The following is a 24,305-nucleotide window of genomic DNA, read 5'->3' as shown; positions in this document are numbered from 1 at the left end:
ACTTAATTGTTTGTGTAGACCCCTATTTTTTAATGTTTAACAATCTAATAATAATCGCGTATAATTTTCGATAAAGGAAACATGTGTTAAAATTACATTTTTTAACTTGAGGTAATTTTATTACCACTATTTGAACCTTCACGGTTTAAAATATCTGCATTTTAAATTTCATAAAAATCCGTTGGCCAATAACCGAGATATTAGGCTCAAAAATCTTAGCTGAGACACCCTGTATAGACTAATTCACATAAGTTTCCGACCTTAAGGCTCCGGTGGACTAAAATAAAATTCAAGTTTCGAGGAATGTGGGTTGCATACTCTGTAAATGTTGACGCCTGTCAATCAATTTGTCAGAGGCCTTCTTAGCGGAAGCTTTTTGAAAACGCTAATTCGCCTGTTTATGCGTGTTTTTCGAAAATCATTCGTCTCTATTTTATTGGGGTGTTTCCAGACTTTTTGGACACACTGTATAACCGGGAAAGTTTATATATTTGGTTATATACCACTTTCCCGGTTATATATCTCAGGAAACGAACACAAAAAAGAATTTTTTTATTTAGAAAAATCATCCACTCGAAATTCGGTAACATGGAATACAAAATGAGGATATTCGAACACATTACCGGTTTGCGTTGAATGTTTATTGATAAAAATAAATAATTTTTAACAGCATCTCACGATGGATTAATAAATTCGGATGCAATTTTTGAAATAAAGTGCCCATATTCCGTAATACGTTATTTAGTTATAACTTTATTTATTTCTTTGTATTTATTATTTATTTCTTTGTATAATTCTCAAATATTTTTTGTTAATTAAAATGACGAAGGGATTGATATGATTTTAGGGAGTTATCGCCCTCTCCACGCTAAAAGAACGTAACTTACGTAAAACCCGCTATAGTACATAGTTTATTTGACGAGTTCGTGTGTAAATTGGGGTTTTTTGGCAAGAGTGGGCCAGTTTAAAGGCCCACGAGTGCCAAAAAACCCAATTGACACACGAACGAGTTGAATACAACTTTTTTTTGTTTGACGAGCTAAAGGCTCCAAATAGCTTAAAATCTTTAAAATTAGCTTGACGTTTCTTTTTGACCTTTCTCAAATTCTGACAGTGTCGAACAACATTTTTTTTTATCATATCACTAAAATCATAACGGGACACGATATTTTGCACAGAATAATGTATGAATTTAGGATAACGTTAAATCCAGCGAACTTATTAAAACTTAATGAATAAGTCGTTGATTAAAAAGTTGCAATTACGTGCTCAGTCATTTTTTGACGTTTTAATAGTAATTTTTGAACTTACTAACTTCAAAATGACATTTCGCAAACGCAACAGTTAACCGCGAACGTAGATTTCGCGCATTAGTGCTTCAAAATCATCCAAAAAGCATTGGCCTTTTTGAGCATTCTGAAAATAATTTGACTTGATAATAATAATAATAATAATAATAATAATACGTTTGTTTCCAACAGGTTATACACCCAAAAATAGGAAAACAAAGTAAGAAGAAAAAGATAATGTCTGAATACCCAGACAGGAAAAATAAATACCAACTTATAGTAAAAACAAATAATAGCAAAACAAATGTAATAGTGGCCATTAATTAAACAGGTAAAGGCGGTAAACGGTACAAATGTCCAGTCACGGTCAGCACAGTAATCATTAGCATTTTTACACATTAAATGAATCGAACTTTTATAGTTATTTATGTATTAAGGGCGTAATGAAGGAGTTTGTGGCCCGCAGCGTGACATTGGGGCTCGAGACGTCAGTCGAGCGCCATAACACGCTAGGGTCACAAACGCTAATTATGCCCGTGGTACATACAAAATTTTATTTCCGGTCGAATTTTATAACAATTTAGGTAAATTCAATTTTAAAATAACGACACAAAAATCAGGAAGGTGGAATAAGCCAGTTATTGTTATTACTGTAGTAATGGCATAAACAAGAACGGCAAAAACTTTTACAACCCGGGGCTATAATATACTGAATTACGCCCTAAAAACTAGTCCATAAGTAGGCAAAAATCGCCCGATCGGACATAAAAGTATACAGGGTGGAACAAAAGTATCAAATATCCGCTGTAACTTTTTAATTTGAAAAATTATGAAAAAATGTTTAATATAAAAATTGTTTGATTTATTATCATGCATGATCTGACCTTTTTACTTTGTTCCTACCTTCTTTCGTTTCGCTGCCACGGCTACCAGTTTGTTTTTTTAAATAGCACCCATACATTTTTTGTGTGATTTTCAAACAAGCCTATCTTTCTTTATTCATAAAAACAGTTTGGCCATTATGGGGGAAAAAAGAATAAATAAAAAAATAAATAATGAAAAAAAATTATTTACTATCTAAGTAATAAAATTGAATCATCATTTTTGGTTAAGAATGCCATGGAAATTTGACAAGTAAAAAAATTATTTTATTAAGAGCTTAATAAAAAAAAAGTTGAACACAAAAACTTTTACAATACAAAAGGCTATCAATACTAAACCAAATGTTCAAATTGAGCTCCGTTGACTGCCAAGCAATGACCTAATCGATATTTATGACATTCTTGATATTGCATTTTATTACTTAGTAAGTTAATTTTATCACCTTTGTTTATTTTTTTTTTATTTTATTCTTTTTCCCCATAATAGCAAAACTGTAGTTATGAATACAGAAAGATACGCTTGTTTGAAAATCACACAAAAAATGTATGGGTGCTATTTAAAAAAAACAAAGTTGGTTGCCATAGCAGCGAAACAAAAGAAGATAGGAACAAACTAGAAAGACCAGATGATGCAAGATAATACACCAATCAACTTTTATATTAAACATTTTTTCATAAATTGTCAAATTAAAAAGTTACAGCCAATATTTGATACTTTTGTTCCACCCTGTATATGTATTTGTACGAGCTTTATCACAATAAAAATGGACAAACGAGCGTGAACTGATTCTTGGTACATGAAAATTAATATAATCTAATAATGGTGGACAATCAAGGCAATTGTGTACTAAATCATCTAAAAATGTAAGTGAGGCTACAATCCGTCTAACATCTAAGGAGTACATTGCAAAAGGTCAGCCTGATCGATCCCCCGTATAGGATAGTTACCCCCCTCAAGAAAAATATATATATTTTTTTTATAATAATAGAAACTGGTTTACAAAACGTCATTTCTCCAATTTGGATGTTGAAAATTTCGTAAGAATGAAAATAAATCGCTATTAATTCGATTGACACTTAGGCAAGCGCCACCTATTCACTAAATTGGAAACTATTGGGTAATAATTAAAAATGCTAATGTTCGTTTAAAAAAATATTGTGCAAAGCTCGATGCGCGAAGACGTATTCGGCACCTTCGCGCAAATGAAGCACTCGCTCCTTCGTCGCTTGTGCGTCAAATAATGCGCTCATGTGCGAAAAATGTCTTCTCGCACTCGGTTCGTAAATAGCTATTATTATACGAGTTTTATAAGACACCATTTTGGCGCATGCGTTTTTTAGAGCACGAGGAGCGCAGCGACGAGTGCTGTAAACAAACAAGTGCGACAAAATGGATTATAAAACGAGTATAATACAATATTTTTTCTATTTTGCTCCTTAAATTTAAAAAAAGTTCAAAAAAAAGCTAGGAAAATTATATTTGGCAAATATAAGGGTTGGTAACGCTGGTAAATAGACGAACAATTGTAAGTTTTGAATTTAAAGTGCATTTGAAGTGCAGTGATCACGTAGCAAGAACTCACTATGAGTCACTGCCAACATTAAAAATTTTAGTAAATGTTCCTGAAACGCTATCGAAAAAAGCTCCTTTTCGAAACCCGTTTGAGTGTTATACTGACTGTGTTATAGGTGCAAAATAGAAAATAGTATATTATGATACAAGTTTATAAGGAAGCCTTTAAAGCACGCGCGACGAGTTTAAGAGCACGAAGCGTAGCGGAGTGCTTTTAACGTCGCAAGTGCTTTAAAGGCCCTTATAAACGTGTATCATACGCTATTTTTTATTATACCTGCACTACAATCTCAAAATTATAACAAAGAAAGTACCTTTTCTGAACAAATCTGTGTCATTAATCGTTGATATAGAAATGGTCAATTGTTGTTGTTTTGTTGCTATTATAAATTTTCTATAAATGTCTATTTATCATTGTTCAAAATGTAGGTGAATTTGTTGTTAGTTGTTACCTAAGCAACCCTTAAAGCTCGGCGTGCTTGAATCGCCTGTTTTCGCACGCTCAGGCGTGTTTAAGGATGAACTGGAGTAACAATCTCAGCAAAAAGTTGCGGAATTCTTATAATGCTATGAAACGTTTATTAAGAGAAATCAATATTTGAAAAAATAGTTTTTAATTTTTGGAAACGAATTGTAATGAGTTGCAAGTAAATTTTGTGTTTATTTTCTTGATATTTAGATAATTACTTACATGTGATTTTACAATCTTTTGACTAAGACTGTACGTGACAGTAAACAGAAGCACATTGAATTTCAATTTTCATTGATTTCTGTTAAAGTTCTTAACGTAACTGTAGGAAAACGTGCCATATGAGTGTAATGTTGCATACCGACGTCAATTATATGCATTTTGTTCACTTTTATTAAAACAGATACATAACCTCAAAAACCGTGTTTTTCCACATATAATTAGCAATTACAAGGAAAATCCTCGACCAACTTTTTTTGTAAATTCATTAGAAAATTCTACGATATCGATACTTTATGTGTGAAAAATTTAAGAAAAATTGGCCTTTTTGAAATATGTTTTTTATCAATTTTTATGCGACCATTGCTCGATTTCTCATAAGAATACGTGTAAAATATCCCGAAATTTTAAAAGGTAATAACTTTAAAATTCCTCGACCAAATTTTTTTAAATTTGGCACACTACTTTAGAATGGATGAAAGGACTATTGTACCAATTTTAAGCAAATTTCGCCATTTTTCAATGTTACTCCAGTTCATCCTTAAAACGGCGATTCTGATGCTAAATTTCAAAAACGTATTAGGTCACATGACTTTTATTATACCGTTTACCTTATTTTAGCGTGGACAGGGCGATAACTCCCTATTGATATATCATTTAAATTTATCCTTAAAGTTGGCGTTGAAGAGTCTTTTGTGAACGCACTATACAAATTACGGATCATGGATCAGCCGTTTAAATCTTACGTTTTTACACGAGTGCGACAACTTTGAGGATAAATTTAAATGAACCCACGATATTATGATGAGTCAGATAAAATAAAAAATAAAAAAAATATATCAAAAAAAAATATTGTCGATTGCTGCCATTTGTAAATTTTTATAAATAAGAATTTTGTGAGGGATGTCCAAACCATACAAAAGTTTAAAGATTATTCATGTTTTTGGATCAAGTTATGAATGAAAAACCTATTACTGGCTGTATCTAAATTTCGTCAGGGTCGAAAAGTTATGTGAATCAGTCTCAGTCAATCAGACTCATACTTTATAATCGAAAACGTTGTAACCTTATTTCCTTGTTACTATTAGAAATCGATTATCATAAATAACAGGCATAAATAAAGTTTTGAAAGGAATAAGAAAAAATTAGTTTTAGAGTTTGTGGGTAGAGAATTATAGGTAATTTAAATTGACAGATCCTTGTATGATGGATAATCGAAAAAATATTAAATCTATTTTCATGATATATTAGTAGATACCGTAATGTTTAACCTTAGAAACATAATTTATGTTATATGTTGCGAATTTTGATTCTTCTTTTCTACTCTAAGCTTCCATGCATGAATCTAAACAATTTTTACATCCCGTTTAATTTTTTTGGCCTTGATATTTATTCATTCTTGAAGTAAACATGAAATTGACATTATCTAAATTTGTATCAATTGCTCAGAAAATACCACATCATGTAAATCAAAAATAAACGCAAAGAATTGTTCTGACGAATAGTGCACAGTGAATTTCTTGTGAAATCAGTACATACTCGTATTTAATTCTTTCACTGTGATCCTTGCTTTAGATAGTGCTTCTTAACCTTTATAGTAGATAGAATTAATGTATAGTGGGTAGATGTCTGATCTGACGAGTATGAAAGTAATTTTCAATCAATAAAAGATTCATTTTCAAAACAATTTAATTAAAATCGAAACATGTTGTATATGAGGTTGAAAAGAGATGAACTAAGTTATTACATGTTTCATTTTTCTAATTTACGTTATTTAATAGCAAGTTTGAGAAATATTTGAGTTTATAGAAAGAAGGTGTTAATTAAAACCAATTTATTTTGCATCTTGAAAAAGATCTGATATTTAAGAGTTGTTACGTAGACTGGCAACAAGGTAGTAATAACGACTCCTCTGAAAATCGTTTTAAAGCAAACTCAATAAAACTTACGTTGTCCCTCACAATTAAATATGGGATTAGGGATAGTAGACGTAAACGCATCAAATGAAAGTGCAAAATTTTACTTTGCATTATATTGCATTATATTAAAAAACGTTGCTTTACGTAATGACAATTTCCAATCGCTGTGAATGAAGTGAATGTAAAAAATGTTGCAACAAAGAAATAGTGCAAATTTTTCTAAAAATAATGATTTTAAAAACGTATACATACCTACCGCAAACATTTATCGAACAAGTGACTATGATTGATCGAGTACCTCATCTTCAGCACGGAATTTATCCATGCTGCTCGTAGTACTTATTGAAACATTATAAAACTATTACAGCTAATGTGATTTCATGTGATATTTTTATGTAATTAATAAATTAGAGTGTAGGCGCTCCGTTAAATCTCTTCATCAATCAACACTTGCGTGTTCTCTGTGATTAACTTTATTGTCTCTATTTTTAGATTAACCAGTGATTTCCGTTAAGGACTAATTTCAAGTGGTTCACAGGTGTCGTGCGTTGTATTCAACTTGTTAAATAAGTACGATAAAAATGAATCATTAATTTAAATACAAAGTTCATAGCTATACAGGGTGTAATCGAAATACACGGAATAATTTTAACCACGAGCTACTGGCTTTATGTAGAACTCGGAAAAAATATTTAAAAAAGTCTATGTCAAAAAATAAATTGACATTTAATTTTTGAGGTACAATTTTTTATAGTTGCTTTTAGTCTTCTACGTTGTCCTACAACTTCGCAGGTAAAATTTCGGCACATTTTTAAAGTACACCCTTGTAGGTATATAATATTTTATAAAATGTACGCCAATGCGACGTAACCTCTAGGAAATATGCTTTAAAACAAGGAAACCGCATTGTGTACGTTTTATAAAACATGATATACAAGGGTGTATTTTAAAAATGTGCTGAAATTTTATCTACGAGGTTGTGGGACAACATAGAAGACTAAAAGCAACTATAAAAAATTGTACCTCAAAAATTAAATGTCAATTTATTTTTTGACTAAGAAATTTTTTAAATATTTTTTCCGAGTTTTACATGAAGCCAGTAGCTCGCGGTTAAAATTATTCCGTGTATTTCGATTACACCCTGTATAACATAACATATACATATAACATAATAAAAAACCATCGTGCCGGAAAGATTTGTGGAATTTAAAATTCATTTGAGGCTTTTGTTAAATGTTCAATTAAAATTAATAATGCAGGAACTATTTTTCCAAATATGAAAATAAAATTAAATGTGCCATTACTAGAATAAACATCGATAAAACTGATTTTACTCGTATAAAACAAATATAGAACAATTAAAATAGTTCAAAGGTATATGTATAAGATGAACACGAATTACTCATAAGCATCATATTCACAGTCATATGTGTAATTTATAACTACACTGTAAATATCCATAACTATATAAAGATGAAGAGTCGATTTGCACATTTGTAACAGACCGAATGCAATAAATAAAACATTAGTTTGCGGAAACTGAACTTAGAGGTGCAAAATATCAAAGGCAAGTGCGGTGCAATCTCGTCTAAATAGAGATGGTACCAACAAGTGAAAGTACTATAGTTCCCATCAGGTGACCTAGTTCATAAGAAGCGTATGCAAGAACTAGTTAAATATTAGTCCAAACTAATCAAAAATCGATTATGTAATCATTCAGTGCCTTACTGGTATACGTGCGCCTCAGGCTTTTTAAAAATTGTTAGTGAAACGATGCAACCAAAAATTTATGGAATGGATGTATAACATTTCACGAATATATTTCAGTTTATATTGTGTTGGTTAATGCTTTTGGCCTTCTCTGTGGCGAGGTATCTACGATATAATTATATTGTCTGAAAGGGCGTTAACACTGTTTTAAATCTTTGCCAAAATGAAATAATTAATGTATTATTTTTAAATTACCCGGTGATTGTCCTTAATGCTGGTTATTACCAAAGTAAAATATGCCGAAATTACATGTTTTCTTTTATATAAAAACATTCTTAATTACTAAATTGATTTTATTATGTGGTGTCGCTCCACACATTCGGTAGGTGGAATTTCCCAAATTGAATCAAGATTAGTTGGTATTTGGTAATTATTTAAATATGTGTAAATTAGATAAAAGACATTTGTATGACACAATTTTTAATTAATGAAGTAATTATTAAAAGTTATCAAAAATCTTGTAGTTTAAATACAAGAACTTTCATAATAATTTTATTTAAGTAATTTGTCACAACTTGGCACTAGTTATACCTACGTAATTTTTTTAAATGTCATTATCATCAGTAGAAGCAACAAGAATACTTTCTTGTTGCAGCATTTGGTACTCGACGATCAAGAAGTGTTTTCTTCTAATTGAAGAACTATGGACAATGTAGACTTTGCATGTGTAAACTTAATAACACCATCTCTTTCCTACAATGTGAATTCGAAATTCTCTTTTTTGGCAGTAAAATGTTTGGGAGCACATGTTAATATGCACTTATTAGTAATTTACTTTTTTCGTATATTAGATCAAAGATGAAAATGTAATTTCCTTAAACCGAAACCGCATTTGCTGAGGTTTTGAAATTGATTGTACATCCAATTTTGGATACTACGGAATAAATCTGCCTTGAACCATCTTCTAATTAACCTTAATAGTATATGACTCAACAACCGACACGTTAATTATTATTAAAACCTGTTACTATTTCAGGCGAAATCATTTTTACCTTTAACCTTAACTTGAGAGTTGAAATTAGAGTTACGAGTTCGTTCTGGAAAGGATTTTATATTTGCCAGTATTATACACGGGTGTGTGCTGACGGTCAAAGGTGTAAAAATGGTTTTTGTAAAAATGGATCGCAGGACCCGCTTATTAGTCAGCTTTATATTTATTAAACTTAAATCTTGCAAGAAGAAGAATAATGAAAAACTTAAATGTACTTATCCCCAAATGATATAATAATGTCTTTCATTCGTAAATGTAACTTACAGCACAGACAATTGCATTTTATTTTAAATACCCATTATGCACTTTAACAAAGGAAAGATGGATTAGACCAATTGGAAGATAATCGGAAAAGAATTAAAAAAAAATTGGTTAGAATTAGAATTAGATTCTATAGTTGGGACAACGAACAGAATCAGATATAGTAATAAAACCGCCCCCTTGTCCCCCGTATTTTAAACAGCAGCTTCCAATTGGATTATTCAAAACGTGCGCATATTTTTGAAAGCCTGATGTATGTATACTTCTGTGCAATAAAATTAAGCACAGCAAATATTTTATAGTTTAAACGGGACATGACGAAATTCCTAGCAACAAAAATGTTTATGTTAGACAACAATTTTTTCCAAATGTTTTATCAATTACCATAGATCCGTATTATACAACTAAAATACTGTGGAAATTAGTCATAAGACTTGTGCTTAATTTTTTTGCACAGCAGTGTACCTACATCTACAAAAATTACTTGACGGCATTTCATTAGTTTTAACTTCGCTTCGGCAGTTTGACCATGTGTCCATGTTTGAAGAAGATGTGCAACATTTTTCTCAGTCTATAGTCTATCAACTATATCATATTCTTATAAGAATGACAAATGGCAAAGAACCTGCCTCATTGTGAAACAGGCTTCGGCGTATATCGTTCTGCGAAACTAACGCCACATCCCCTTTTTTATTACTATATCTGTTCGTTGTCCCAACTATAATCCACCAATACGATAAGGTTTTTCCAGTGGCATTAGCATTAGTTCACCTCGGCTACGCCTTGGTAAACTACCTTAGCTCTCGACAGGAATGAAACACTTCCCACCTCGGTATGTAATCTACTATTATTCGGAATCATTACATTTTTAGCAAATAAACAATTAATTCGATGCAATTTCATTTCTACCGTTTTTCGACAATTCGTGTACGCCACTGGAAAAACGTCATAACAGGGCGGAAAGTGGCCTATTACTGACCAAGAGAGGGAAGTAAAGATAAAAAGGAATGGTTAACTTTCCGCCCTCGTATAAGGCTAGGAATGTGCATATTACAATACCGTTCCGAATAATAATATATTAATCTCGACCTTGTATGATAAATCGCTTTCCTCATGCATGAACAGTTTTTCATGAACTGTAGTAAAGTGGCCAACAGGGAACATGTATTTTAACTTGCTCAACAATTGAAAACCAAAAATGTGGTTCACAGAGAAGCCTATACATGAAAGTAGTAGAGTCAAATTTTTATTTTTGGGATGATGGTAACCTGGCGTATTCACATAGAATCATAAGTAATCAAAAATAACTGCATTGCAAAAAAATCGAGTACATCATAAAACGCAAGAGCACTGAATTTTTCTATTTTTAACACATGTAAATCAGGCTTTTCTGACTTTTAATGGCATACTTTTATGTTTGACACAAGGAATGTCATTATGTCTGACGTCAGAAATGAAAAATTTTGACATTTTGTTTGTCTCGGTAACATCAAAATGGACAACAAGAAGGATGAATTAAACTATACAAAATTTGATGTACTTACTCGATTTTTTTTGCAATCGACTGTACAAGGTATCTATAAATGATTGTTTGGTCCATCTTGCTATGAAAACTTGTCAAATTTTGATAATGCCGCTTTATATGTAGAATAAATTGGGCAAATTCTGAATGTCACGTTTTCAGGTTAGGTTGTTGGCTAAATCCTACCCTCACAAATTTTGTTTAGCTCTAAAACCGGACGTATTTGCAATTTGTATTGAAAAATACAGATTTTTGGTGTTCATTAACTGTGAAATATACCTAAGTAACGAAAACGGGATTGATGAGCGTGAATAAAACGCCATTAATGTCAGAGATCTGTTTCAAAAAGACGGTACAATAATTTAAAAAAAATCCGAAGCTATCTTGACCCTACAATCATGTATATCATTATATCATGCGTTCATTTAAATTGATCTTCAAAGTTGGCATTGGAGAGTCGATTGAGAACGCACTACTCGTGTAAAAGCGTAGATTTAAACAACTGATCTCTGATCCTGAACTCACGATAGATACCCTGTATCAAGTTTTAAATTAGTGGACAAAGCATAGGTATTGTTTTTTGTCCTGAAACATAAAATTACATTTTTTTTAACGTATCGCCTGTTTTGTTTTTGTTTTATTTTTGTCGTTCCACTAAAGAGAAATCTAGAAAGAAAATTGTGACAAAATGGGAGAAATGGACAATAGAAAAAGTATTATTGTAAATTTTTTAATTAATTTACAATTTACCGAGTGAAGCCGAGTCAACAGTTAGTACTTGCTACTTACCTATTAAATAAAAACATTCACATGCTGGGTGTAACAATTCTTTGGTTGAAATTAAAGACAGTTTACAACAAAGTCAATCAAATTTAACAATAAGAAATTATCGAAAAGTAGTTGGGAAATAAGTTCTAAATTTTTTTCCAACAAAATCGATAATTGAAAATATTCTGGTAATGATAAAATTCACCATTTTCTGTTTAAGCAACTATAATTTAAAAAAATAAAAACCTGATGAGGATGACAAATAATATATCTTATGTTTCACTTTTTCCATAATAATTTTTTAATACTTTACCCACTCAACGTCATACTTTAGAGTATTCTTAATGTTAAAATAGCATGTGTGTGTGATTATATTTTACATTACAAATTATATAATTTAATATTTTCGTTGAAGAAGAGATCTGGAATCTGAACAAGAATTAGATCACAAGCCTCAAGAACAAAATATTGATGATGAACTGCCTCCCTCGCGAAACACCTCCACATGTCTGCTAAATGTCTAGATTTTCTCACGTTGACCGCGCGCGGTGCACCAAGCGACGACCGCTCCCTGCCCACTCGCTTGTAAGTCAATTTGTGGTTCACGGGACGATAATAGTTATTTGTATATCAAGGCCCAAAAAATGTCCAAGTCTGGGTTTTCTAGTCGAGGCGCAGCCGAGACTTGAAAACAGGTGAGGACAAAAGGCACTTTTTGGTCGAGGTGCACACAACGTTTTTCGTGTCGTTTGTGCAAAAATGTTGAAAAACATGAATTAATTGTAAATTTTGAGGTTATCTTTGACAGATGTCAAGTTAGGTATATAAACTGAAAAATGTATATACATATGCATCTAGTTATATACCACTTTTCACGTTATCTAGGTATCTCAGGAAACGAACACAAAATAGTTATTTACGAACCAAGTGCGGGAAGACGATGTTCCTGCATGAGCGCATTTTTTAAAGCACGAGCGACGAAGGAGCGAGTGCCTTTAATTAATGCGCGAATGAACAGAAGATGTCTTCACGCAAGTGGTTCGTACAATATTTTTTGCACGAAAATTAAATTAAATTTTTTTGTTTTAATACATTAAACATAAACGAACATAAAACCAAGTAGGCAGTGATCTTTAGTTATTGGAAACAATTGCTTCACTTGATATTTCAATTTTTGCAATAATTTGTGAATTTTGTAGGAACAATTTTCAACGATAATAAATCTTTCCGTAATTTTTTAATGGAGGAACACCCAGGGAAGTTGTATTTTATGAACTAAATTTTATTATTATCAAGACAGATTTTTTTTTGAATGCCTTAAAGGGCTAGTGTTTTTTGCAATTTTTACATTCGAGTCGACCGGGAAGCATTCGTTTCGGAGCGAGCGTTGGATGTTGGAAGCGTTGCTTTCAAGGCTATGAGTACAAAAATGAATTTTACTTTATACTTTTTTCCTATGTCTTTAATTGAGAAATATTTAAAAAGTTGTCAGTTCGACATTATAATTTACTTACTTACCTACTCACTTACGTAACTGTTAAGGAATGCACACAAGTTATTTCTTTTGGAATTATATTTTCAAAATGGCGTGAAACTAGACAATGGAGAGTTTTTCTGGGAAAAATGTTCCCATATAATGTTCTAGTTTACTACAAGATTTTGACGTTAGTGTTGTAGTGACCCAGTTTAAAATTTAAAATTTTTAATTCCCGGTACCGCCACGAGAGCGCGCCAAATGGGAAGGTACTAGCGGCTAGACTAGGAACTAAGGGATGGGGTTGGTAATCCTGGCGAGTTGGCAAGTCGAAAAGCGGAAATATATCGGGGGAAAAAGCGGTCTCTCGCGCGGGTAGTTGAAGGGGAGTAGAGCACTTTTGTTGAGTTTTTCGAAACGGACACACCTTGCGAAGAGCGATCCAAGTTTCTCAAATTTGTAAGTTAAATCCGAACCAATTACACTACCGTCCCGAGTAGATATTTTGTGTCCCCGTGAAGAATCCGGCAGTTTCTTTTTATCCACACGGGTAATTATTTATCTCACGTTCGTTGTCCGTTGTTTTTTTCTTGGGACCAGGGCCACGTGGCAAGGGTATGTTGTAGATTTCCTCTTGTTGCATGCTGTTTCTTTAAGAAGCGCCCATTTGTTAATTTTAAGCGTTATCTTTCCCCCGGGAGGTTCATTTTTTTAGCCGTCGTCCGAACCGCGTGCGTCCATGTTGTTTTTTTTCCCCTAACATTTTCTAACAGCACTCGACCCGCCATTTTCTTTTTATTTAACATTACCAGCGATTATTGGATTTGTGCCTTTTAAAGCGTTTTATTTTATCGTTATTTAACCTCACGTTTTGTTCTCTTTTATTTCCTCATTGTTCAATGTGCGTTTTGTTTTGCTTATGTTATCATTGTTTAATGTTGTGTTTTGTTTTGCTTATTTTATCATTGTTTAATGTTGCGCTCTGTTTTGCTGGATTTTCCCATCATTGAATGTTACTCTTTGTTTGATTGAATTAAACTCGGTTTTTGTTTTTCTTTGTGTTGTTGCTAGATTTCGGAAAAGTTAAAGTTAAAATGTTGTAAGTACGATCACATGGGGGCTAGGTGACATTCAGGAGGTCGGAGGGGTTGTTTAGTCAAATTTCCGTGGGGGCGACGGTTATGCAGGACCGTATAACGGAGGTGGAACAAGTTCTGCTGTATGCGACTCTGAGAAGCTGACGTGAAGCCCCCGTCGCAGTTATAGGGATCTCGGGAGTTTGTCGGTAAACGGTTGGTTGGGGAAGATGGAACAAGTTCTGCTCTACGCGACTCTGAGAAGCTCATCGTACAACCCCGAACGCTAATATCACTCGGAATTGGTCGGTACACAGTAGTCCGACACGCGATACCCCGAGTACCTACAAATGTCGCTGCTTTCAAGACGATTCAGATTTTCTGAGTCCCCTCGCGGCCGAAAGTTTGTTACCTCCAGCTCTAAGTTCCCGTTGGCGTACCTTGACCGCGTAGTTCCAAATTAAACACTGTTTTGTCATTAATCGAATTGTAAAACATGAGTAATACTTGGGATACGGTTTTTGAAGAGGGTTTTTCATCCGTCCCTGTCTGTAATAACTGCACCATAATTTGTTTACTTGTTTTGCAAGCGTTAACTCTCATTTTGTCTGTCATGTGCCCGTTCTTCTGTTATTTTAAATACTGTTGCATTCATCTTGTCGTTTATCTTTGTGATGTACTCAACTAGTTAATTTCTTGTACTTCGTTAAACTTAATTTCTGTCCTTTGTATTCGTTTCAATTTCTTTTTCATCAAAGTTATTACAGACATTTTTAATAAAAGGTATTTTGCGTCCCTCACATGTGTGTTTTATTTGCGGCATTCTTCCAACTGGAACCCTCACCGTTTGCATTCCGAACCTTTTCCGCCAAAAGAAAATCACAACGTAGGGCTCCTCCGATTCAATGACGATCACGACCACATTTGTTACCGTTTTGCGCAGGTTCAAATATTTGGCGGAAAAAGTAATGTATTCAAATCATTACAGTGTAGTGGTTTTTATAAAATGAACGACAATATTAAGGATGTAGCCTTTTTACGGATGAGATCCATTTGGAAGGCTATGTGAACGATGTGACAACATACCAACTTTGTCAACAGAAAATCCCCATATACAGGGTTTTCATGTATTACATCAGGAATCCAAGTAGGTATTCTACTTTCTAGTTTGCTTTGGAATTTTTGCACATGTAAATATTCCTGCACCGCTCTACTTTTTTTTTTGAAGTGCCGAACTATTAGTTCTGTCAATAAATGTCATCAATCGAATTGACAATTTTTACAATTTACAAAATTGATTTAACAAACGTTGGTGGCCACTTTCAACACTAGCTGCGACTTCCTTTTGTTAGCTCTTTTTTAATTTCAATCTCAGCTTTGCATTCATATCATCCCTTCGCAATAAATCACATTTGGAATTTGGATACATATTTTGAGGTTAGGCTTTCTTTTTTTTTGTATTACACTGTATTAGTTTGAAAGGTATACACGGTGAATCTTTTGCGACTGGCACGGTTATGCTTGCAAATGAATGGTGGCCACTTTGAGCACTTCCTCTGATTGTATTTATTTTTTGTTTCATAATCCCTTCTGGCTTGTGTTATACCTGTTCTTCCTGTTTTGTACGATAAGCTCAAAACAAGGTTGTTTTCAGAACCGCCATTTGTTGTTTTATTTAAAAAAATAAAAATACATAGATTCATGAGATCGATGGCGAATGTGACATCTTGAATGACATCTGCCTTAACCTAACATGTTGATGTTGACACTTTAGCGGACATGTCATTCTGACATTATTTAATTGTGACAATTTATAAACTTAGCAACCGATTTTATTCACATTAATACCTCAGAGTTCCCTTTCTGGAATTGGTGGATCTTAGATGTCTCACAACTCTCTTATGCAAGCCATTAATTGTTCTTCGTTTGCATTTTTAGAATCGAGATTGTCGTCGGCATTTGTCTGTTTTCTCTGGGGCGCGAGTTCTGGGACACCCTGTATCTCTCACTGCATTTTTCATTCATATTTAGTATTTGAAAATGTTTTCGAACGATGACAGAACCGACATGATCCTACTTACCCATTACTTTTGTGAATTTAAATCTGATGAATCAAGAATCAAAGTACCATAACACAGGATTCTTAGGGCTATAGGCCGAGAATGAAAACCATTGTTTAAAAATGTTTAACCTGAATGACATATTGTGGCTGTGCTCCATATTGTAACAACCACATATCCCGGGGTGTTGCAAGTGATATGTACATCCTCGAGTAATTCAAGTCTTTAAAACTAGAAATCATTTACACCATTAACCGACGGGTTAACAGAAATACGCCAATTGAATAATTGTTCACAATACCGGTCCACAGTTCCACACATTTACACCAAATTCTTGCTGAATGTTTAAGAACTAGGTCGGATTTTCATCATACCAGAACGCAATATTGTGGACACTGTAAACATCGTCTTGCGTAAATTCTGCTTCGTTGGTGGTTAGGATTATTGCTGAAAAATCAGAGTTCTAGCAACGTTCTTTAAAAACCATTTGCATAAACGCGTATGTCTGAGGGTCCACACGTGATAAGCATGATAGAGATTAGTTTTGTTCCCTTGGAATTCGCCATACAACAACTTCATTTGCAAAGCGTCGAGTATGTACTTGCAGGAGAATTGGCGTCTAAAAAATGTCTAAAATTCCTTCTTCCGCGTCAAGTATCTACTCTATCTTTGCTATGGCAGCATTAAGCATTTCTTTCAAAACATCCATGATTGCCGAAATGTTGCACAACGTATCTCGAAACGTACGATGAATTGGAGTTAGTCGGTTTGGAAATCGTTAAGAAATTTAATTTACAAAAAAGTGTTTTTCTTGTAAAAATGTATCACTCTTTCCGCGTAAGCGAAGGCACGTGGTTCTCAAACGATTTTAGCCAAAACTTATACATTTCTGGATAAGAGACTTTTAATTTAAATGAACTTCATTATGGGCTGAAGCCTGAAGGCTGAAGTTCAATTACACTCGGAATATCGAAATAATACTTCATCCACAAAAAAAAAAATGGCCTGTGGGTATGTGGATAGCAACTTTAAGAAGACGAATGATATTTTTCAAACAAAATGTAAGTAGTGTTATTATAGGTATTAATAACATTCTCACTCCGTTTGTAAATCAACGATGATGAACTAACGAACAGATATTTGCACAAGATGACGTTACAGCAAATGAAACCATGGCATTTTTGAGACAATTTTATGATGGTCGTTTGATACGTAAGAATTTATGGCTCACCAGAGCCTCTAACAATTCCTGATTTTTTTTTGTTCTCCTACGTCAATAACTGCGTATGTAAAGGACGATTTCTGTGTAAGGCAAGATGGGTTATTTTGCCTTCTTCTAACACGTATCTACTAGCTCAGGTTAGAATATCTGCACAACTTTCAAAATCAGACTGTATTTGATCTTAAATTTTGACCATCAGCATAAGTGACTTGACTTTTGTTCGCCAAAAAATGTCACTTGAAATTGCCCATTGTATGATTTGATTTCACGTGATCAATATACTGGGTGCCCCAAAATTCGCGGAACAACTTAGCAGTACGTTTTTAAGTAGTCATTAAAAGATCAGGTAAAAATGTTAAAAAAAAATCAATCTTCTCTTTTGTAGAAGATATGGACCTATTCGTTGCACTAAATGTGGCATCATTTAAAAACATTCCATGTATCCCAATAGTCTGCAAACATTTCATTTTTGTTGTATCCATGGAAATGCGAAAGAAAAATCAAAGCCATGTTGCCGTACGTTATTTGAGGTAAAACGGACATAAAATTACTACTTGGAAATGCTGGAAATAATAAATAAAATAATTGCAAACCTGATCACAATCGTTCAGAATTATTATGCCACTGACTAGTAAAAGACAAATAGTCAAAATCTTTTTTAAAATTTAAAATAAACGAGATCAAAGCTGCACCCTTTGAGTCTCCACATCTTCAAATCTCAAAGGTATAGAATTTTTAAATTATTTTTCTCATTATCTTCTCACATGAGTTGACATTGCCCCATTGAGTTGTTCCGCGAATTTTGGGGCACCCAGTATATACAGGGTGATCCAATTTTTTTTTAAATGCTCTAGCAACTTTATTTCTTGTCCGATTTCAATAAGCGATATATCAAATGAAAAGGCGTTTAAGGGACTATGAACTGCCATATAATATTTATTTTTTAAAGAAGCAGTTTAAGTGGGGTGATATTTAACTTTCTTATTTTAAATTGTGACATACCGTCCCAGAACTGCCGCATGATATTTTAATAGCGTATTCTGGAGTGAAAATCAAGACTAAAATTGAAAGAAAAAATGTCGAGGGTCCTATAGTATCTATACTGTAAACGATTTTCGCCGACCAATCATAAGACCTTTGCTAATTGCTTTATTAGGTAAGCTCATTACTTTGTTTCATTTCCATGGATTTTCATAATACGATAAAATTCTTTGAATTATTTGGTCCGCTGTAATCGAATAATAAACTACATTGTGACATTTCTTAACGTCATTTTGACACTAATATTTTTTCATAAAATCCAAAAGTGAACAGTTTTGAAAATGTTTACCGCTGCAGAGTACTATGATATGCTCATAGTTTATGGAGCATGTGGTGAAAGTGCTTACGCAGCCGTAGAAGCTTACGCTGCACGTTTTCCTGCAAATGTATTTTTGCGTTTGGTGATTCGCGCTAGGAATACGGGAATTTAGTACCTCAAACTAAAGGAGTTGGTGGTGTTACACGAGAGGCTCGCACGCCATAAAATGAAGAGGCTGTTCTTCAGACTTTTGAGGAAGATGGAACGTTAAGTATTAGAAGCGTCGCTAGTATGTTTGACATTTCAAAAAGCACAACACAGCGGAGTGCAGTTCTGTGAATGGTTACTGCAACAACATGAAGCAAATCCCAACTTTGTAAAAAGTATTTTATTTACGGATGAATGTTTTTTCTCAAGAAACGGAACATTTAACATTCATAATTATCACGTATGGGTAGACGAAAATCCACATCATGCAATTCATGTTAATGCATTTCAACATCGGTTTAGCATTAATCTGTGGGCTGGGATTTTAGGAGGTTCATTGGCAAGTGTTGATAAACAAACGATTATCAGATAAAATATCGACTGTAGAGTTTCAGGTTGTCCGTTTGAATTTCCTCCAAGATTAAATGGTAAAGTCTATGCCAATTTTGTTAATGATGAATTGCCTGATCTTCTAGACGATGTGCCATTGCAATTCTTGCATTGCAATTCTTGGCACATCCCTGGTTTCAACACGATGGTGCTCCAGTGCATTATACAACTCAAGCTCAACAAGTCCTTGATAGAAGATATCCTGATTCTTGGATAGGACGTGGCGGGCCAATACATTGGCCGGCTAGGTCGCCTGACCTCACACCTTTAGACTGTTTTTTGTGGGGTTACATGAAAAACTATGTTTATCGTGAACCGGTGAACTCTTTAGAACAACTGGATGATAGATTGCATGAAGCTTTGGCAACAATTACACCTCAAATGATTCAAGGCGCCCAAGCAAGCTTAATAAGACGAGCACGCCTTTGTATTCAAATTGGTGGAGGTCATTTTGAGCAATTATTATAAGAGTATCTACGAATTGTTAATTGTTATGGTTTTTGATTGTTTATTAAACTATTTTTTTAATTCTAATAAATCAAAGCAATATTGCTTTTCTGTTTTACCCTGCTTAAAAACCAGCTTTTGTTAACGCATTATTCCAATCAAACATGAACCTCAATATTTTTCCCTAGTTTCAAGGAGTGTATTAACGTTTGTCAGCTCAACATTTACGCTTTCATCTTAGGGCGACAGGCATCAACGCAGCTATTAAAAAAATAATGTCACATTGACACTTCATTTCTGTCAAGTACAGTGGACCAGCTAAATTTATAAGAATTTTGAAAAATGTAAATGTAAGTTGTTTCCTAGCAACTAGTCGGATTACTTAATATACCTTAAAACAGGTTGAAAAAAGCTTCACACGATTGGTTAATTTCAATAGTTTACCATTTAAATACCCTACGGCCCTCGACATTTATTCTTTAAAATTTAGTCTTAATTTTCACTCCGGAATACGTTATTAAAATATCATGCGGCAGTTCTGGGACACCGGTATGTTTTTCATTACTTATTTTTAAAGTCACTATTTTTCTAAACATTACTGTAAAAAAATAGTATTTGTTTTTTGAAAAGTTTTGAAGAAATAAAAATGTTTAATAAACAATAATTGAGACATTTTAATGAAAAAGCGATTAGCGAAATAGCCATTTTCGGAATAAGGTTGGAAAAGAAGTATGGAGTATCCTTGACACACAATAATTCTGCGTAAATGACTTTTGGAGGTGAAATCAAAAGAATGGAAATTACCCCACATCTTTGTATTTTCGACGCCTATGAATAGGGAAATTTTGTCCGAATTTGTTCATTTCATTAGCAACCATTGTTACATTAACTCCACAATAAAGTCGTAGGTGCAAGCACACTGCTTTGTAAATGTTTCTATGGAAGTGATCGAAAGGAGTAATGTCATAGGTAAATAAAGAATAAAAATTAATTTGTAATCGAGTTATCCATGAATCCGAAATCGTATGTCGTTACCTGAACTCCACGCTCCAATAAACACAGCTTGAAACACGGGTTAGATCTCGACATATCAATCGCAAAGACATACGGATTCAAATCCATGGATGACTCGATTACAAATTACCATTTACCTTTTACCTTTAATTATTTTTGTTGCTAAACTACCAGGATAATCAAGTAATCACCTTTAACTCAGCAGCGTACTAGGAATTTTGACCAAATTTTCAATCATTTGTATTTAGAAAACGAAAAAACTTTTATATTTTTTTTATAAGAATTTTTTTTTTGCCTATGTCTTCTCATCATCACCACTTTCTGATTATTTTTTCCAAACTTATTTCAGAACCAGGCTGTATGCAGTAGGTTACGCTACCAGGTCAGGTCAAGCCAGGTACGTGTATCTTATAAAGTTATAACAGATCCAAAAAAAGTTGGAGAAAATAGAACCCAATAACAATTCTGTTAATTTGTTGTTTCCATAACAACCGACATAGATTCTGTAAGTTGATGTTTCTGTGCCTACTAGGGAAGCAGGAAATGAGTGAGAATAGGTCGTAACGCAAAAAAGTTGTTAAAAAGCGACTGTTCATCCGTTACTGTACTTCTCAAATATGCTGAATGTTCAACAAACGGCATTAATTTTATTTTGCCGTTGGTACAATACGAGTACATGCTATTACACTCTCTTGACGATTTCTTTGATCCACAGAATGAAGAAATATTTTCCATTTTACCTACATGTTTACTTTATTACCTTTGTTATGTATCAGTATAAGTAAAAAGTCGATCTAGTGCCAAGAGATGGATTCACATCTGAAATTCTGTTAGTAATTCTATTCTCTAAAGACTTTATTCGTTAACTACATAGTAAGTCTTTTCTTGTCTTTGCACGTCAGATTCCAGTAAACGATAACGATTTGTTACATTTCGTGCCTGTTAGCCAAGCGCCTTTCTTTCTGTTAGATTTCTGTTTCGCTAGCTCTGTTTCGTATGTTGCGTTCATATTGGCTGTTTGGTGTTTTTCGGATTTGGACATGAAATTGTCAAGATCTACTTCGAAAATTGTTGACTAACTAATTCTTCTTTACTTGTAGACACTTGAATCAGATCATTATTATTTCTTTTTTGTTTTTGCTGTGACGTTTCATTTTCTCCTTGAATTTTAAAGTGTAGGGTACCATCAACCACTTACCTACACCTGATAGATGGAGCTTATTGGATGACTAATAAATGAAACTAATTGTATAGTTGTTTATAAAATTTAACGTTATATAGTACTTTAACTCCAATAATGACAATTCCTACTGAGAAAATGACCTTTCAGCCCAATAAAGTCGACCAGGTACCTTCCACCTTGTTTTTAAATGCAGGGTTGGTTACAAAATGTTTAAGTTGTAGTTAAAAATTGCCGAGAAAAAAATGTCAAAATTATAATACCATTAGTTATTTCAGTATGTAAGTATTGTACTCGTACCACAAAATCCAATACATAATTAAAAGGTGTACTTTAAATAAAGATGTTATGGTTCATATTTCAAAAACCGGTATTATCGGCTTATGTGATTCGGAAATTTTCTTGATTGTAACATTTATAATGATAAATGAATCTAGCCTGAATGCCGTGTTAACAGGTATCTGATGGCTTAGAATAAATCACAATAGTAGTAATTTAAAACTAAAATTAATGGTTTTGATTTCATATTTTAAAAATTATATTTATACACTGCGCCGCAAAATTAACGCATAATTTAGAAAATGAATCGTATTCCTTTTTAGAAAATTTTTCACTGCCATTTGGGAACCAAAAATGTTCATTCGCATTATACTCATACATACTCATTAGAAAACTACTTTTCATAATGCATCATTTAAAATTTAAATTTTCAGGCTTTTTTAAAGTTTTTACACAGTATGCGCTAATTTTGCGGCGCAGTGTATATTTAAAATAAAAATGGTAATGGAGCGAATCTGAATCTATCGTATGTAATTTGGGGGGCTGTTTACGATAATAAAAATTTCGTTAATAGTTATTTATGTAACAAGTGCAAAAAGTGAGTGATTATTGCACGCGACGTGAAAATTGTCCCAAGAGCCGCAGGCAATAACACTTTTTGCACGTGTTGCATACAACATTTTTTTGTTCGACACTGTCAGAATTTGAGAATTTTCTCCTGTGTGAACGGATTTTGATAAATGTCACAACTTGTCAAAACGAAACGTCAAGCTAATTTTAAAGATTTTAAGCGATTTGGGGCCTTTAAGGGGCTCGTCGAACAAAAAAACGTTGTATTCAACTCGTTCTTGTGTAATTTGGGCCCAAATTACACACGAACTCGTTAAATAAACTACTATTTTTATTAACTCCTTTGATTGGGCATTTTTTGGCACTCGTGGGGCTTTAAAACACTCGTTTCATTCGCGTTTTACAATTGCCCACTCGTGACAAAAAAAGGCCCAATTTACCCACGAACTTCTTAAATAAACTACTATTTTCTACGATCGAACAAAAAAAAAACGAGAAAAAAACAACGATAAACAACAATTCAGTCCTGTGCGTCGTGTGTGAAAAATGCAATAAACACTCACTTTTTGCACAATCGTAGACAGACTGTTGACAGATGCGTGCAATAAAGACTTTATTAATTATTATCATCTAAATAAATAAAAATAAAGATTTTAAATATTACAAATTTTAAAAATCAATACATACAGGATGTTCTCGAAGTTGACGCGTTCCTTGTAACAGGAGGTACTACACATTATTCTTAAGAATTTTAGCCTAAATCTTCTTAGTACAATGTTTGTCTTAACGGAGATAATTGATTGTATATTTTTATTGTTTTCTAAAATTTTAAGTCCGGTCCTGTCCATTTCTCCGCGTACTAGATTAATAACTAACCTGGCCCAGAATGGTGTCTTTCCGGAAATCGCTTTGCAATACTCTCTGGACGTTGCAGATGCATTCTGATAACGTGATAACATTGCCCATGCATTTGCAACATATCTGTGAGCTCATTATTTTACTAATAATAAAGCCATTTCGACTAATTAGATGACAACTCTGACAGTAGTTTTGATTAACGTCCATGCTCATGCTTTTTTTTTGTCAATTCCAATTTCTAACAAATCAGCGCAAATTTGAGCAGGATCGGTTTCAAAATTTTCAAAAAAATTAACTTATTGCATCTTCATTGCCGTACACATTTTACTAAGGTGGTTTTGGCTAAAATTCTTTAGAACAACGCATACTATCACATGTCAAAAGGAACGCCTCAACTTCGAAAACACCCTGTATAATCTATTCCATCTTTAAAAAACAATAGGTTGCCATGCTTTAATTTTGTTAAGTTTGCAGTACTGAGGAAAATAGTAGTTATATTTTATATCATTTTGGTTGTAAACCTTTTTTAACTAAATTTGAAATGCTATGTTGCAAGATGATTCTAA

The 24,305-nt window shown here is 33.3% G+C and overlaps 1 long non-coding RNA gene across 1 annotated transcript in view; it reads right to left on the bottom strand.

Moving 5' to 3' along the window:
• Positions 1-24,097, bottom strand: part of LOC138136612 (uncharacterized) — a 134,982-nt gene extending 110,885 nt beyond the window's left edge. The window contains exon 1 of the long non-coding RNA XR_011161362.1: positions 23,758-24,097. This is a non-coding gene — a long non-coding RNA (uncharacterized lncRNA). The remainder of the gene's footprint in view (positions 1-23,757) is intronic.
• Between the last annotated feature and the right edge of the window lie 208 nt (positions 24,098-24,305).

The sequence above is a fragment of the Tenebrio molitor genome, chromosome 1, assembly GCF_963966145.1.
Source record: "Tenebrio molitor chromosome 1, icTenMoli1.1, whole genome shotgun sequence".
Classification (NCBI taxonomy): domain Eukaryota; kingdom Metazoa; phylum Arthropoda; class Insecta; order Coleoptera; family Tenebrionidae; genus Tenebrio; species Tenebrio molitor.
Note: the sequence above shows the minus strand (reverse complement) of the source record. Positions and strands in the feature narration are given on the sequence as shown.